At 46.8% G+C, this 16831-nt stretch overlaps 1 protein-coding gene across 2 annotated transcripts in view; it reads right to left on the reverse strand.

Moving 5' to 3' along the window:
• The window catches only part of Irag2 (inositol 1,4,5-triphosphate receptor associated 2), a 51009-nt gene extending 45653 nt beyond the window's left edge, over positions 1-5356 (reverse strand). For both annotated transcript variants that reach the window (XM_038319221.1, XM_038319222.1), the window contains exon 1: positions 5027-5356. The gene's annotated coding sequence lies outside the window, so the exon portion shown is untranslated. The remainder of the gene's footprint in view (positions 1-5026) is intronic.
• Between the last annotated feature and the right edge of the window lie 11475 nt (positions 5357-16831).

The following is a 16831-nucleotide window of genomic DNA, read 5'->3' on the forward strand; positions in this document are numbered from 1 at the left end:
ACCTTTAAATACAGTTCCTCATGGTGTGGGGATCCCAACCACGAAATTATTTTCGTTACTATTTCATAACTGTAATCTTGCTACTGTTATAAATTGTAATGTAAATTTCTTGTGTTTAGGCAAATCCTGTGAAAGGGGGTTGGGCCCCACAGGTTGAGAACTGCTGGTTTAGAGGTGGGAAAGGGAAGGAGGAAATAACGTAATTATGATTTCAGAAATAAAAGAAAAATATAATAATAACAATAATGACAATAATAATAACATTTCGATAACTGCAAGTGCTTCCTCCTCTTGCAGAAGGTCTGCACGGGGTTCCCAGCACACTCCCTGTAACTTCAGCTCCAGGAGGACCCTCCTCCATACATTCAAGGACATCTGCACTCATGTGACCATACATACACATACAAATAAATAAATAATAAAATACTAAGAAATCTAATAAACAATAGAAAGAAATAATGCAAGGCTTATGTGATCCACATGTTAGGAAGAAAGCAACACTGTCACGAGGATACCCCGAGAACTCTTCAGTGTTGGTAGCCTGGGAGAGAGAGCACATGGGCCACCAGGCGTTCCCTTCAGAAGGCCCAAGGATGCCAGAAAGGCACAAAAGCAACTGTAGAAATGCTGGAGCCACCGAAAGACAGCAGTACTGGTCAGGTGCGGGGGAAGGGTGGGGGGGAGCTGGAGCACTGGGCTGTGAAGGCAAACACAGATTCTGGCCCCACTCGGGAGCTCTGTGAGGCTGGGAGGACTACCCAGGTGCAGGGACGTTGAGGGAGTTGAAAAGGCTCCTGCCACCTGCTTCGCAGACACCGGATTTGGGGCTTTTCTGCTGAAGGTCACAGTCCAACCCTTCCAGCCCCGACCCTGTTTAAAGATGAACTGGGACGAGAGGAGCTTCCCATCTGAGAGCAGGCCATTCCTCACAGGCCAGTTTCAGAGGAGGGACGGGATATTCCGGAAGCCCGCTCCAGCAGAACGCACACACCAACTGTGGCCAAGCCTGGCTGCTGAGGCACATGTGTTCTGCTCCTTGCAGTTCTCAGAGGCCGCATTCCACGGGGGGTGCGGGCATGACACAACACTGGCTCCTAGCAATCGGGTGACTTGTCCAGCTTTGTCAGCTGTTCTTGCAAATGTCAGCCCGGGGCCCTTAAGCCACATCCCACACCATCTGCATTAGCTCATCTATATCTGTGCTATTCTTTACACTTATTCATTGTGTGTGTGTGTGCGTGCGTGCACACACATACATGGGCACATACTATTACATGCATATGGTGATCAGAGGACATCTTGTGGGAATTAGTTTTTTTTTCTCCTACTATCTTAGTTCTGGGATTCAGACTCAGATTGTAGGCTTGGTGGCAAGCGCTTCTATATCCTGAGCCATCCCACCTCTGTATCTTCATTTGGGAAAGCTTGGCCCTCTACCCCATCAGAACAGCTGAGCAAGCTCTCTTTGGCTTTGTTTCCTGTCTCACCATCATCCCAACCATTTGCCTCTTTTGTTTGTTTAGTTTTGAGACAGGGTTCTGCTATGTAGCCCAGGCTAGTCTTGACTCCACTTCATGCACTGGGAATACATGCATGGACCCCACACCTAATTCCCAGGGCCTTTTTGATGGAGGAGTGTCTATGTGTTACTTTCATTTTTAATAAAGATACTGCCTTGGCCCTTTAAGAGAACAGAAAGTTAGGTAGGCGGAGTAGACAGAACAGAATTCTGGGAAAGAGTTGGGGAGACGCTTCAGGCAGTCGCCATAGTGAGTCGCCATGATTCTCCTCTCTGAGATGGACGCAGGTTAAGATCTCTTCTGGTAAGCCACCCCTCGTGGTGCTATATAAATTACTAAATATGGGTTAAAGCAAGATACGAGAATCAACCAATAAGAAGCTACAGATAACGGGCCAGGGGCCAGGCAGTGTTTAAAAGAATACAGTTTCCGTGTAATTATTTTGGGCAAAGCTAGCCGGGTGGCGGAACACAGCCCGCCGTTCTTTCTACACCTTTTATCTGGATGTGTGTCTGTCACCCAGACTCCTCTTCCTTCAGCTGCTATCCCTTTAGTCTCAGGTCATGTGACCGTCATCGTCCTCAGGTACACCCCTCTCCAGTGCTGCCCTCTCTACATGAAAAAAACACCAGGAACAGTTTCCCACGAGACAGTGCGGAAAGCCTTCCCAACCTGTGGCATCCACACGCAGACACTGTTCATGAATGAGACGGCCCTTCTCAGGCTCTCCCCGCAACACAGGACTTTTCGGTTCCTACAGGCAATCCTCTTGTGGTCTGTCAAGAGGCAGCGTGAGAGCCCAGATTAGCTCTAGTCTGTGCTTCCTATAGATAAGAAGCCCTGCACACGCTGAATGTGTGTCCTCCATCTAAGAATGTCTTTACATGTCCTTTTCAAGTAAATACCTGTTGATAATCCAGTATAGCCACGGCGACATGAACCTGCAATCCTAGGGTCTACACCAAGGATGATTAGGGAGCAGGAATTCAAGGTCATTTTTGGCTGTACAGCCATTTCCAGGCCTGGACTACATTAGACCCCGTCTCCAAAAAGTACAGGAGGGGCTGAAAAGATGGCTCAACAGTTAAGAGCACTAGCTGCTCTTCCAGAGGACCAGGGTTTGATTCCCAGCACGCACATGACACACAACCATAAGTAAACATATGTAAATCGAGTTCCAGGGGATCCGGTACCCTCTTCTGGCCTCCTCAGGTGACAGACACACAAATGGAGCTCAGACACGCATGTGGGAAAATTCTAATACACACAAAATAAATAAGAAACAAATAACAACAAAGAAACAGATAACCAATATTGCCTATCAATACAAGATACTTATATATAATAAAAGAAGAAAGAAAACATGCAGATGGCCACAAAGATAAATATAATTTAAAAAGAAAATATATATGCCACCACCAAAGCCAGCTAACAGCTCTAAGGTTCCTCCCTCAGAGTCAAGTGTGCCCTTAATCACTTTATGTGCCAGGCAGCCTGATGCCACAGCAAATGTTATCAAGGACTTCCTAATTTTACTTCGTCCACATTCGTCATCGCTGGTCTGAGCGTTTGGAAAAACCAACCTCAGCTTCCCACAGCTGGCAGATGGGTTTGAGATGGGTCAGAAAATACTTGCTAATTTATTCAACTAGCTGGAGAGTTTCAGAACAGCTGAGGACATTTGAATAGTTTTCTTTCCGACTCAGAATTTAAGCGTCTGACTCACAACGCAAGCAGCATGGGTGGTGGTGGGGGATGTGTGTGGCTACTGACCTCTGTGGCAGTGGGGTGTGTGTGTGTGTGTGTGTGTGTGTATGTGTGTGTGTGTGTGTGTGGCTACTGACCTCTGTGACAGTGAGGGGTGTGTATGTGTATGTGTGTGTGTGGCTACTGTCCTCCCTTGTTGTTGTCCCAAGTCTACCTGCTGTGCAGAACATTTTGAAAACGTGAACTAACTTCCCTCTTGGCCAAAAGTTTGATTTTAACAGGTTTTGAGAAAGACCTTCATATGAGGAAATGGCCGTAAGTGAAACCCCCGCAGCTGTGCCTCTCTGGAGAGGAGAAGTACAAATACCTGCGGGTTTAACGAATCCTGGTCACTTAAGCACAGGTCAGGGGAGGAAGGAAGTGTCCCCATGTCATCCAGGCATGGGAAGAAATGCACTCAAACCAGGGGCACAGCTTAAATGATATCCGAACCAACGGTCCCCGCAGGCTGGGCTAGAGGATGATTACCAGTGGGAACCCCACCATGGCCACTTTGGGATGAGTTATAGCAGCCGACTCTCCTGAACAGACACTACAAGGAAGCCATTGCAGGAGAGGGCACGAAGTCTCACCCCCTCATAAAACTGTGGGTTGTAATATCGATTTCATCAAGACAGAAGTGTCCAGTGGGTTAGTGCTCTGAGCATGGGGTCTAAGAGAGACATGACTTACACCAAACTGGGCACAGCAGCCCTGATCACAAGAAGACTTTCTTCAAGGTCCCCAGCAATTACAGCATTAGCCTTCGCGACTTCTCAGATATGGTTTTTAGTGCTTTTGGAAACACTGAAACCCAGTGAGTTCGGAAAGCAAAGGACAGCAACAATAAGATACACAACAACATCGCTATTCTAAAACGAGGCAATTCCTCCAACTCCTCAGCCACTTCCTCAGACCTATGGAGGGAAAAGGCACAGGAATCCACAACAATCCCAGACAGAGCACTTTTACCCTAGGGTCAGCTTCTTCCCCCACAGGGATGCTCTATAAAAGATCCATAGTGCTAGAATAAGAAGTTTGCGAACAAAAGCAGCTATAAGAGGTGAGATAAAGAAGCGTCCATTTTCCCTTGCACGTGTCTAGAAAAAAGCAGGTTTATACATAGCCTGACCTTTGTAATTTGACAATTGTCTCCTTACATGACATTTAGTAAATTATCATATGCTCTTGGCTGACACCCAAACATTCTAAATACCCCAGTACCAAAAAGTAAAGTGGATCTGAGCATAGTGGACCATGGACGTTAACCCCAGTACTCTGGAGCCAGAGGCTAATGGATCTCTGTGAGTTCGAAACCAGCCAGGTCTACAAAGAGTTTTAGATCAGTCAGGGCTGCGCCGTGAGACCCTGTCTCAGAAACAAAACAAAACCAAGACTAAAGTGTGCATACAGATCCACACGTATACACAAATATGTTAGGTACACGTTACATTTTTAAAAGCAATTTTCACGTGCTTAATATTAATTCATGCTCTTGCAAACAAGGCCAATGTGTGGCCACTGAGCTAAACCCCACTTTGTTTCATTTTAAAAGGAAATACAACCATAGACGCATTCAGCAAAGCCAAGGGAGACTAACATTGCCATCGTGTTCCTAGCAGGAGGCAGAGATCGATGAGATCCCACCGCGCGGCTTCCTAAACTGTTCACTGGGTAACCCAGCAGCTGGGTTCCAGGAAAATGGCAGAGGTCCTGCCCCAGCCTGGGCGGCAGGAACTGGCGCGGAACGTGCTACTTACATGGCAGGTCCTGGTCTTCTGCTGAGTGTGGCGCTGGGTGATTTCAGTTTGCAGGTTCTGCAGAACTCCCTAGTTTATGGCACGGGGACTCAGCTCTTCCACAGGTCACAGCCTGGTCCTCCACCTGCGTCGCTTCTGCTCGGGGCAGTCTGGGTTTGGGCAGCGTGGAGGGCACCAGGCACTAAGCTCACGCACAGGAAGCTAACTGGAAATGTGCTTTTCTTCTCAGGGAAGTGATAAGCCTGGGCTCCACTTCTGCAATTCTGTTTGCATGGGCTCAGCCCGCCCAGCTCCTTCCACCCCAGAGAGTCCTGAGAAGCAAGTTATGGCTCTCTGTACTCCCCTCTTTCGCTGGGCTGTCTGACACCGCCTTCTTTATACCCCACACTTCCTCCACTCACGGCTTGCAGCCAGCCTCCTGGGACAACTGAACATTTCCTTTTTTTTTTTTTTTTTTTTTTTAATTTAACTTCACAATTTCCCCAGTGTTTAATGTTGCCGAGGTCTCCACACCCCTGACTCTGTGTTCCCCACCCCAGCCCACCCCCAGCCCTGAGCTGTCTTGGTGGAGCCTCCTCTTGGTGGACAGCATCTTGCAGCAGCTTAATGATCTCTAGTTGCTTCTGGCTGAAGTCTTTAAAAAGTAAAGGAGAGAGAAAGAGACCGAGACACCCCAAGACCGAATCATAACTTTCAGTGGCTTTTCAATCAAGCGTGGCTTTGAGAAACTGTGGTGAGCTCTAACTTCGTTAGAGATCACAGGGAACAGCGAAAGCATGTGAAAACACAGGCGTTTAAATAGAGTAACCCCGGGCCTCACTCGGGCTGTCTCAGACAAACACGTGGATTCCTATTTGACTCGGGCCTGACCAGCTTCCCACGCGCTCAACCGGTAACACCTGCAGCTCACTTGGAGGCTGTTCTGCATCAAGAGCTGGGTGACGTGTGCAGAGAGAGGGCGTGGAGGCAGACGAGTGTTTGTTTCAAGACCCTAATCATTCTCCTTTGGACTGCCAATCATAGGAAGCATGGGCAGCATTAGTACAGGAAGTCCCGCCCCCAACCCAGCTGGAAACTCACTGGCTATTCCCACCGCGAACGCTTTGATGTCAGGCTTCCTCCCTGTGCCCTTGGCACTCCTCATTCTGTGTCACCTTGCACTCGGCACCCATTCTCCCCTAGCCAGCGAGACTGCTGTGTGGCACACTGACAGTTCCGTGGCTACTAGAGACAGCCTGGCTCGAGTACAAACATTAACCTGCCAGGATAGTCTATGTGGGGACGAGATCAAAGCAGGAAGAGGCCAGCATCAGTTCAGGGCCCCTTGCTGGCATCTCCAAGGTTGGTGTGCAGTTAGAACCCCACCGTGTGCCTGCATTTTGAGCACCTCATTCTTTGGTCGAAGGGGCATTTAGGTTGTTTCTAGGTTCTGGCTATGACAAACAAAGCTGCTATGAACATAATTGAGCACATGTCCTTGTGGCACGATTGAGCATCCTTTGGGTATATACCCAAAAGTGGTATTGCTGGGTCTTGATGTAGGTTGTGTTCTAATTTTCTGAGAAATCGCCACACTGACATCCAAAGGGGCTGTACCAGCTTGCATTCCCACCAGTAATGCAGGAGTGTTCCCTTGTCCCCACAACCTCTCCAGCATAAGTTGTCATCAGTGTTTTTGATCTTGGGCGTCCTTACAGGTGTAAGATGGAATCTCAGAGTTGTTTTGATTTGCATTTCTCTGGTGGCTAAGGATGTTGAGCAATTCCTTAAGTGTTTTTCAGCCATTTTAGAATGGACAAAGAAGATGTGGTACATTTAACAACGGAGAACGACACAGCAGGAAAAAATGACATCTTGAAATTTGCAAGCAAATGGATGGATCTAGAAAACATCATATTGAGTGAGATAACCCAGATCCAGAAAGACAAATATCACATGTATTCACTCATAAGTGGCTTTTAGGCATAAAACAAACAAAAAAAAACCAGCCTACAAGTCACAATCCCAGAGAACCTAGACAACAATGAGGACCCCAAGAGAGACATACATGGATCTAATCTACATGGGAAGTAGAAAAAGAAAAGATCTCCCGAGTAAATTGAGAGCAGGGGGATCGTGGGAGAGGGAAGAAGGGGAAGGGGGGGAGTGGAGAAAAATACATAGCTCAATAATTTTTTTTTTTTCAAGAGCACCTCATCACATCAGAAGCAAGAAGGGCCACACGAGCTTTCGGCATCACACTCTAGGCGACAGGCGCGCTCCTCAGAGTTGCGGACAAGGCACCCACTGTCCCTTATGGCCAGGAGTCACAGCGCTGAAGCAAGAACAGTGAGTGGGTCATGTTGACATCTGCGCTCCTAAATATTGATCGTCAGTGCTCATTAAAACAGCTAATGTTCTTGTCAGACAGGATCTCATCTTAGCCCGGACTGGTCTCCAATTCCCTATGTGGCTGGGAACTTCTGGTCCTCCTGCCTCTACCTCCCTAGAGCTGGGATTACACGTCCACAGCACACGCCCAATTTATTTGGGACTGGGAAGTGAACTTGAAACCAGGGCCTTGTGCATGCATGCTAAGCTGCATGCTGCCAGCGAGCTGTGTCTCCAGCCCGAGATCTACGTTCTCTGTGTTTATGTGTATGGTATTGCTAGTTAGCGTGTACAGTACTGTAAGGCACAGCGTGGAGAGCACGGTTAAATACGGTGTACGTATTGTTGGCCGCAGGTACGACGCCATGCAGCAGTGACAGGAAGCTCCTTGTCACGTGTGATAGACACTTCACACCTGCTGAGAACTCTTCATTTCCTCTTCCCCTCAGCCTGCAGCCACTGCTTTTCTGCTCTCTGCTTCTGTAGGCTTTAACTATGTCAGATACTTCATGTCAGGAGGGTCTGGAAGTCACAGTCCTCCGTGAGCAATGGCTTACTTAGTCTAATGTCCTCTGGGACCATCTACACTGCCATACATGGTAGAACTCCCATTTATTCTTCCTATTAATTTCCAGACAGGGTCTCTCTATGTAGCTCTGGCTGGCTTGCAGCTCTCTATATAGATAAGGCTGGCCCCAAAAGCACAAGAGATCCATCCACCTAGCTCTGCTTCCCAAGTGCTGAGATTAAAGATGTGTATCACTATGCCAGGCTCCCTGCACCACCACACCAGGCTCCCTGCACCACCACACCAGGCTCCCTGCACCACCACACCAAGCTCTCTGCACCGCCACGCCAGGCTCCCTGCACTGCCACGCCAGGCTCCCTGTACCACCATGTCAGGCTCTTTCCCTCATTTCCCATAAGTGGCTTATCAGAGGGATGCTTCCTTGCTGACAGCTCTCCTCCACCCACTTCTGCCAGTGTCTGCTTAACCTCAGTTTTCTGATGTCAGGTGCACAGATATCTATGATTGTGAATTACCCTGGAGAACTAACACTTCTGTCATGTAGCATCCTTGTCTCCCTTGACAGTTTCGACAGTCTTCCTTGCCTGACACACCTTGTCAGCATCACCTGGGCAGCACCTCTCTGCTGATCCCTTCACTGCCACCTTACCGTGACCTCAAACCTAAGTGAGTAGATCTTGTTGCTCAAAGACCCGGTTATCAATCCACATACCTACAAACACCTGATTTTTGATAAAGAAGCAAAAAATACAAAATGGAAAAAAGAAAGCATATTCAACAAATGGTGCTGAATATTAACATGTAGAAGAATGAAAATAGATTCATATCTATTGCCACACATAAAACTTAACTTCAAATGAATCAAAGACCTCAACATAAAACAAACCACACTGAATCTCATAGAAGAGAAAGTGGGAAGGACACTTGAATACATTGGCATAGGAGACTACTTCCTAAACATAACTCCACTAGCACAGACTGAGAGAAACAATTAATAATGGGACCTCATGAAACTGAGAAGCTTCTGTAAAGCAAAGGACATGGTCAACAAGACAAAATGGCAGCCTACATAATGGGAAAAGATCTTCACCAACTCCACATTGGACAGAGAGCTGATCGCCAAAATATACAAAGAACTCAAGAAATTGGTCATCAAAAGAACAAATGAAAAATGAAAATGAAAAACAAAATGAAAAGATGGGGTACAGACCTAAACAGAGAACTCTCAACAGAGGAATCTAAAATGGCTGAAAGACACTTAAGTAATTGCTCTACATCCTTAGCCACCAGAGAAATGCAAATCAAAACAACTCTGAGATTCCATCTTACACCTGTAAGGACGCCCAAGATCAAAAACACTGATGACAACTTATGCTGGAAAGAATGTGGGGTATAAGGAACACTCCTACATTACTGGTGGGAGTAAAAACTGGTACAACCCCTTTGGATGTCATTGTGGTGATTTCTCAGAAAATTAGGAAACAACCTTCCTCCAGACCCAGCAATACCGCTGTTGGGTATATACCCAAAGGATGCTCAGTCATACCACAAGGACATGTGCTCAACTATGTTCCCAGCATTATTTGTCATAGCCAGAACCTAGAAACAACCTAGATGGCCCTTGACCAAAGAATGGATAAGGAAAACGAGGTACATTTACACAATGGAGTACTACACAGCAGGGAAAAAATAATGACATCTTGAAATTTGCAGGAAAATGGGTGGAGCTAGAAAACATCATTGAATGAGGCAACCCAGAACCAGAAAGACAAATATCATACGTACTCACTCATAAGTGGCTTTTAAACATAAAGCAAAGAAAAACCAGCCTACAGTTCACAACCCCAGAGAACCTAGACAACAAAGAGGACCCAAGAGAGACATACATGGATCTAATCTACAAGGGAAGTAAAAAAAGACAAGATCTCCTGAGTAAATTGGGAGCATGGGGACCATGAGAGAGGGTAGAAGGGGAAGGGAGAGTAAAAGAGGGGAGAGGAGAAAAATGTAGAGCTCAATAAAAGCAACAAATCAATCAATAAATATCCCAGCCCACTATATGCCTTTTGGTTGTAGAATTTAACCCACTTTTATTTAAAGAAATTATGGCTAGGGAAGTTGAGAGGCCACGGCAAGTCATTTGTTTTCTGTGCACTCGGCAGTCCTCCCCTTCCTTTCCTCTTACTGTCCTTCCTTCGAGTCTTGTGGATTTCTTCATGTCTGTGTGCTGTGTTCCTCCACCTCTTCTGCAAGTATCTATAGATCTATTCTTTGTAGTCACCATGTAGTCAAACGTATCGGCTCTAATAGCCCATCTCAAGCCGCATGACTTCAGTCAAGCTTCATCATGCGCCTCTACTTCCCCCCACACGCTTTGTGTTATTGACATTATACTTTGTATCATTTATTAACGTGATGTGTAGCTGTCTATAGTGTGTTTGGTTTTTGTCCTTTACACTAGAATGAAGTGATTTTCCTACCACCTTGTCCACTCTTACCCACTACTATTCTGGGGCCGTCTACGTGTTTATTACCGTCCTTGCCTTCCGCACTTCCTCGTGTTTCTGTGCTGCTGCTCAGCAGCATTTTTTTCTTTTTGGTCTTACAAGGAATGACAGGGACAGCCTCCTCGGCTGCTGCTTGTCTCCTTCATGTCTGATGCGTAGCTCTGACAGCACCGTGTCCTTGTGTTTTTACACTTTAAACACGTGCCATGCACGGTTCCTGCTGGGCAATTTCTAATAGTCTCATGGTGTCTTGTGTTTGTTATGTGTGCTTTTCTATTGCTGCTTCCAACTTTGTCTTCTTCTGACCATGGGACTACAATGTGGATTTCCTTGGATTTGGCTTATTTGGAGTTAGGTGAGCATCTTGAAACTGGACATTTCTTTCTGTTCATCTATGAAGCAATAGCTCAGTCTCTCTGTCTCTCTGTGTCTCTGTCTCTGTCTCTCTCTCTCCATTTCTTGCTCTGTCTCTGTCTCTCTTCTTCTCTCCTGGACTTCATAAACATAGATGCTACTCTACGTGTTAATATCCCATAATCTTGTAATTTCTGATAACCTGTATTCAATTTACTAGCTTTTTCTTCTTTTTGTTTCACCTGCGCTAAAGCCCTCCAATGAGATTTTCAGTGTAGCTAGTGTTTTCTTTCATGCCCGGGGCTTCTGCTTGGCATTTCTTAAAAGTCCACCTCTTTGTGGCAGTTCCCATTTTGTTCATCCGAGCTCTCCTGGCCGCATTAAGGGTCTGTATTAGATTCCCTGAGATGTAAATCACCCACGTCCATTTTGTTTGGATGAGTTTCTACACTTGTTCTTTGTTCAGCTCGTCTTTCCCTGTTGCTTCTTTGCCTTTGATGCCTTTTATTTTTATCTCCATAGTAGAAGGTTGGCTGCTCCAGTTACTTGGTTTCTATGCCTTGTAAACCCATCCCCCCACTGTCTTCCTTTGCATGATGCTGGCTTCTCTGTATCCATGTTGACTTCTTTCTCCTTCAGACAAGAGAAAACGCTGACTTCTGACAGATTCTGTGGTACCTCACATATTTCCATTACTCTTCTCTTTCTCTTCTTAGCAATTGCTACAGATCTAGGCCATTCTGAGTCCCTAATACTCTGAGAGGTGGATGAAACAGAAGCCAACCCCTTGTTTGCTACCTGGAAAGTTGGGATATTAGATGGTTGGTCACGCTGGATCTGAGGCTTCATCTCTGTCCTCTCCTGGGTTGGTGATAAGATGCTGCAGCTGCATGCAGGCTAGTGCTCAGTGAACCCCCACCCAGGCACCTGGAGCACCCCCGGCTCCTCCCAGCCCTTACCACCTCTCCTTGACAGCCAGCCACCTCAGCTTGGATGAACTGGGGTGATAAACACCTGAGATAACTCAGCAAGGCTCTAAGACCTGGCACTGCATGGGTGGTGGAAGTCGCTGCGAGGGTGTCGTAGCTCAGAGTACGGGAGAGTCTCAATCAGAGTCTGAATTTTTCAGAGAGGTCATTTGTCCACATATTATTTTTGGCAAAGTTTTCTTGGGGGAGGAGCCCCAGGACACTGCTGCTACTGCAGTCTTGCTCACACGCTTTGGTGTGTGGTTCGCTCGACTGTCTTTGATTTTAGTTTTTGAGGTAGGGGCCCCCTTGTAAGCTACAAGCTAGCCTTGAACTCATGAGCCTCCTGCCTCCCTTTTGTCTAAGAGATAATAGGCAAAATTGTTTTGTTTTCCCTAAGATATACATTTTAAAAATATCCTCAAAACCCTCATCATATTCTGAGAGAAAGTGAAAGGACTTTAAGAACCATCAGAAGCTCGTATTTTATAGCACCAAACATTCCTATTACTTATATGTCTTCATCTAGAAGACAATGTTGTTCACAGATTTTATGAATCATAAAAGCTTTGAAACAGCCTTCAAGAAGACTTACAAGGTACCATCCATCACAGATGTGAAACAGATGTTTATGGTACCATCCATTACAGATGTGAAACAGCTGTTCAATCTGTGAAGACTTTTCTCCAATAGGAATTCCACTAGCATGTTAATATATACATATGTCAGCTGTGGGTTTGTGTTTTTAAGCCCAGCCGCTCTTCCTGTCGCGATGCTAAACCGTGGTTTCGAGCCTGCACCCAGCCACACCTGCCTGAGTACTCTGTCCATCCAGCTGTCAGGGCAAGCTTTTCAGATGAGGATGCCTGCTCCTTCTCCTGTAACGGTGGCCTCACTCACAGGGTACCCCACCTTCTGCTAGACAATGGGGTGACTCTGTAGCAAACCCAATGCCATCTCTCCAACTCAATGCTATAAATGTTTTTGTTGGGTCCGTGATCTGGTAAATATTTTATATTTCAACACATACTCATATGTAACTGAGACAAAAACAATGTTCAGTATTACTTCAGTGGTTTGAAAGAAAATGGTCCCAGTAAGGAGTGGAACTAAATGAGAGGTGTGGCCTTGTTGGAGGAAGTGTGTCACTGTGGAGGGCCAGCTTTGAGGACTCCTATGCTCAAGCTACGCTCAGTGTGACATACAGATTACTTCTGCTATATGCTCATCAAGACGTAGGGCTCTCAGCTCCTTCTCCAGCACCATGTCAGCCTGCATACCGCCATACTTCCCGCCATGACAAATGATGGACCAGACCCTTGAAACTGTAAGCCAGCCCCAATAAAAATGCTTTCCTTTATAAGAGTTGCTGTGGCCATGGGTGTCACTTCTAAGACAATTATTTTCTCTTATTATGCTGTATACACTGAATCTCTCATTTTATTTACCTAAAAAATGCATCCTAATTAATTAAGTTGATAGACGAGGCTCTCTAAAAGGCGATGTGTTATTTAAAACTCCTTCTCATCTTGCTCCCTAGGGACAGCCCTTCACCTAGAGGATCTTCACGATGCAGTGGTATCACATCTAGTCATAAGCAACTTCCCATAACACTCAGAATAAACCCCAACCAAAACACAGGCTGCAAAGCTACATGTGACCTCACCCCCTCCTAGGTTCCTTCCAGGGTCCCATCTCCTCCCACTCTCCAGTGTTCCCCTAATTACCTGCCCCCCACAATGCCAGTGGCTTCTCAAACATGCTAAGTTCTTACAGACTTTTTGCAGCAGCCATATCCTCTGCTGAGAATGTGCCCTGATTGCCCTCAGCTCTCCCCAGCTCCCCTCAGTTCCCCTCTGCTCTCCCCAGCTCCCCTCAGTTCCCCTCTGCCCTCCCCAGCTCCCCTCAGTTCCCCTCTGCTCTCCCCAGCTCCCCTCAGATCCCCTCTGCTCTCCCCAGCTCCCCTCAACTCTCCCCAGCTCCCCTCAGTTCCCCTCTGCTCTCCCCAGCTCCCCTCAGTTCCCCTCTGCTCTCCCCAGCTCCCCTCAGCTCCCCTCTGCTCTCCCCAGCTCCCCTCAGCTGCCCACACAGTTCATACAGACAGGTCACCTGTGCCTGTTCTTTCTAGACTCAAGTCACCTGCCATGGCATTCTGCCATTAAGTTTAATTTTCTTTATATCACTTACCACTTCCTGTCACTATAAAGATACACGACTTTTCTGTCCCTTGATTGTGTTCCTCATGACCCCTTAGTTCTCAGGAGGCAGCGACCTCTTCCCGATTCCTTTGGTTCCCCAGCCATGAGAAAAGAGGCAGCTGGGCTGAGCACATGGATTCTCAGCTCTGGCCATTCTCACCAAGTCCTCTGAAGGACATGGCTCCATTGACTGTCCCTCCCTCCTGGAGGCACTCAAATCTCCTTTGCTCACTGGTGGTTGGTTATCTCACAGAACAGATGCCTTACCCTCCTCAGCTAACACTCCTGCGTCATCTAAACATAGATAACGCCCCCTTCCCCCTCTCCCTCTCACAAATCATATCCCCAAACATTTTATCCACAGATAAAACCGCAGTCAAATCCCTTGATGTGTGGCTTCCTGCAGCTTTGTCTGTCTTGAACTGTGTCCAGAATATGGGGGCTGCAACCACCTCAATATTGGTAAGAAATAGCCCTTCCACAGCTAGGGTCCTAGAATAGTTTTTAAATTATTTTAATATTTTATGTGTATTTTGTCTGCATGTCTCGGTGTGCCTGGCGCCTGCAGAACCCAAAAACGTGTGTGATACACTCCTGAAACTGGAGTCACACACAGTTATGCACTGAGAATCGAACCCCTGTCCTCTGGAAGAGCATCCAGTGCTCTTAACCTCCAAGCCACTCTCCAGCCTTTTTGATGGCTCTCCTATTAGAGTTAATTAGCAATGGGTGGGGAAACAATAGCAAAAAGAATGTGGCCTGTGCAGGTGCACAGAGGCCCAATCCCCCTCTGTCACCTCAGCACCAATGGTGAGCCAGACAAGCTGCCTGTATGGAGAGAAATACACACCTCGCAATGGCACCAACTGTTCTCTGACTGGGCCGCCGAGTCTAGCGGGCGGGGGGGGGGGGGGGGGGGGGACACAGAGCTGCTCAGGGAGGCCTGATGTGTCAGCCTCTCTCCAGTGAGTACTGCGGTGCTGGCTAAAGCACTGCTGCCTTCCGTGGTGGAGACATCTGTTGGGGAGGCTGCTCACCCACGCAGCCCATACCGTCACCACCACAGGGAAATCTATGCTCCCTGCTCTCGGGAGAAGCAAGTCATCGTCTCAAGACTTCTACTACCAGGCTCTGGAGTATTTGGCTTCTTTATGTTTCAGGAAATAAAATAGCCTATTTGACTATTTCCTTTAAGCTTAGTCTCCTCAGCATCATCTTTTCTTTGTCCAGCATGCACCTGCACTCCTTTTGCTCACTGAAAAGCATTTCTTGACTGGAGGTGAAGCTCGGGACTCATACATACGAGCAGTGGCCAACTAGAGATGCAGTCACAGGCCTTGTTTATTTTGAGATTTAGCTGGGGAGAGCCGAGGCTAAGTCACTCTGCACTATTCTCCTCTATCCTCTCTGGTTAACCATAGACTGAATCTGACTGGAGCCCATGGTGATGCCTTGCACACCTGGACACACACCCAAATTCTAACTTTTCACCCCGACTTGCACTCATCCATTCACTCCTTCAACCTCCCACGTCTCAGTCTCTGTCAGACGATGGCACCATTAAAGGTTCCCCAAGGCCCTTGCTTGCTGATGTCTACATTCCACGACTCCAGATTCTCTCCTTAGGAAAAATAGCTTAATATACTTGTTCCCAGTGACTTTTCAAGTTCACCATTTATTCTGAGCACATAAGCCAATCTCACACTACTTCCTAGTTCTGAATTATCAAATCCTGTGCTAGGTTGGAGTTCTTCCAAGCAAAGCTGCCGGGTGATCATGGCGTGTGCCTTTCATCTCAGCACCTGGGAGACAGAGGCAGGTGGATCTCTGTGAGTCTGAGAAACCAGCTTGGTCGACAGAGCGAGTTTCAGGACAGGCTCCAAAGCTGCACACAGAAACCCTGTGTTGAAAAACAAAACAAAAAAAAACCAATAAGTATAAATAATTAATAGAGAAACTATAATATGACCAGAGCATTCTCACCTCAGGGGCAGTCACTACTACACTGCGTGGTCTGCTGCAGTAGTATTCCATTTGCATTTTAATAAATGAAGCTTGCCTGAAGACCAGAGAATAAAACAGTCACACTGGCCAGCCTTACAGACCAGGACGTGGTGACACACACATTTAATCCCAGCAGTCACACTAGTTGCCATAGAAACCAGGTGGTAGTGGTGCACACCTTTAATCCCTGCTCTACAGAGGAATAGAAGACAGGAGGAGACAGCTCTCACACGCAGTCTCATCCTGAGATTCCTGGAGGCAGGGTCGCCACTTCAGACCGAGGTAGAGGCAAGAGCCAGTGGCTGACTGTTTGGCTTTTCTGATCTTTAGGTTGATCCCCAATTTCTGTCTCTAGGTTTTTATTAATTGTGCTACAGGTTCCAATCTGCAACTATCTAGAAATTATTATTATTCAATACCTCAACTAAATATTAAGTTGCATTAAGTGCCTGCTGGATGGTCAAAATCAAGTTTCCTTTTCTTCTCAATTAAGTTGGTTTCTTGCCATCTCATCAGTCACTCAGCTGCTTTAGAACAATGTGGGGCCAAGGAACACAATAAACCCACCACTGCTGATCATCACAGCCAAAAGCAGCTTCTTAGAAAGCAGACGGATCGTGGAAATGGCTCTGTAGTGTGAATCGGCGGGACTGCGTCCCGCCACCCGGCTAGCTTTGCCCAAAATAATTACACGGAAACTGTATTCTTTTAAAACACTGCCTGGCCCATAGTTTCAGCCTCTTATTGATTAATTCTCACATCTTCCTTTAACCCATATTTAGTGATCTGGGTAGCACCACGAGGTGTGGCTTACCAGGAGAGATCTTAACCTGCGTCCATCTCGGAGAGCAGCAGCATGGAGACTCACTATGGCG

Source organism: Arvicola amphibius, chromosome 2 (genome assembly GCF_903992535.2).
Source record: "Arvicola amphibius chromosome 2, mArvAmp1.2, whole genome shotgun sequence".
Taxonomy (NCBI): Eukaryota; Metazoa; Chordata; class Mammalia; order Rodentia; family Cricetidae; genus Arvicola; species Arvicola amphibius.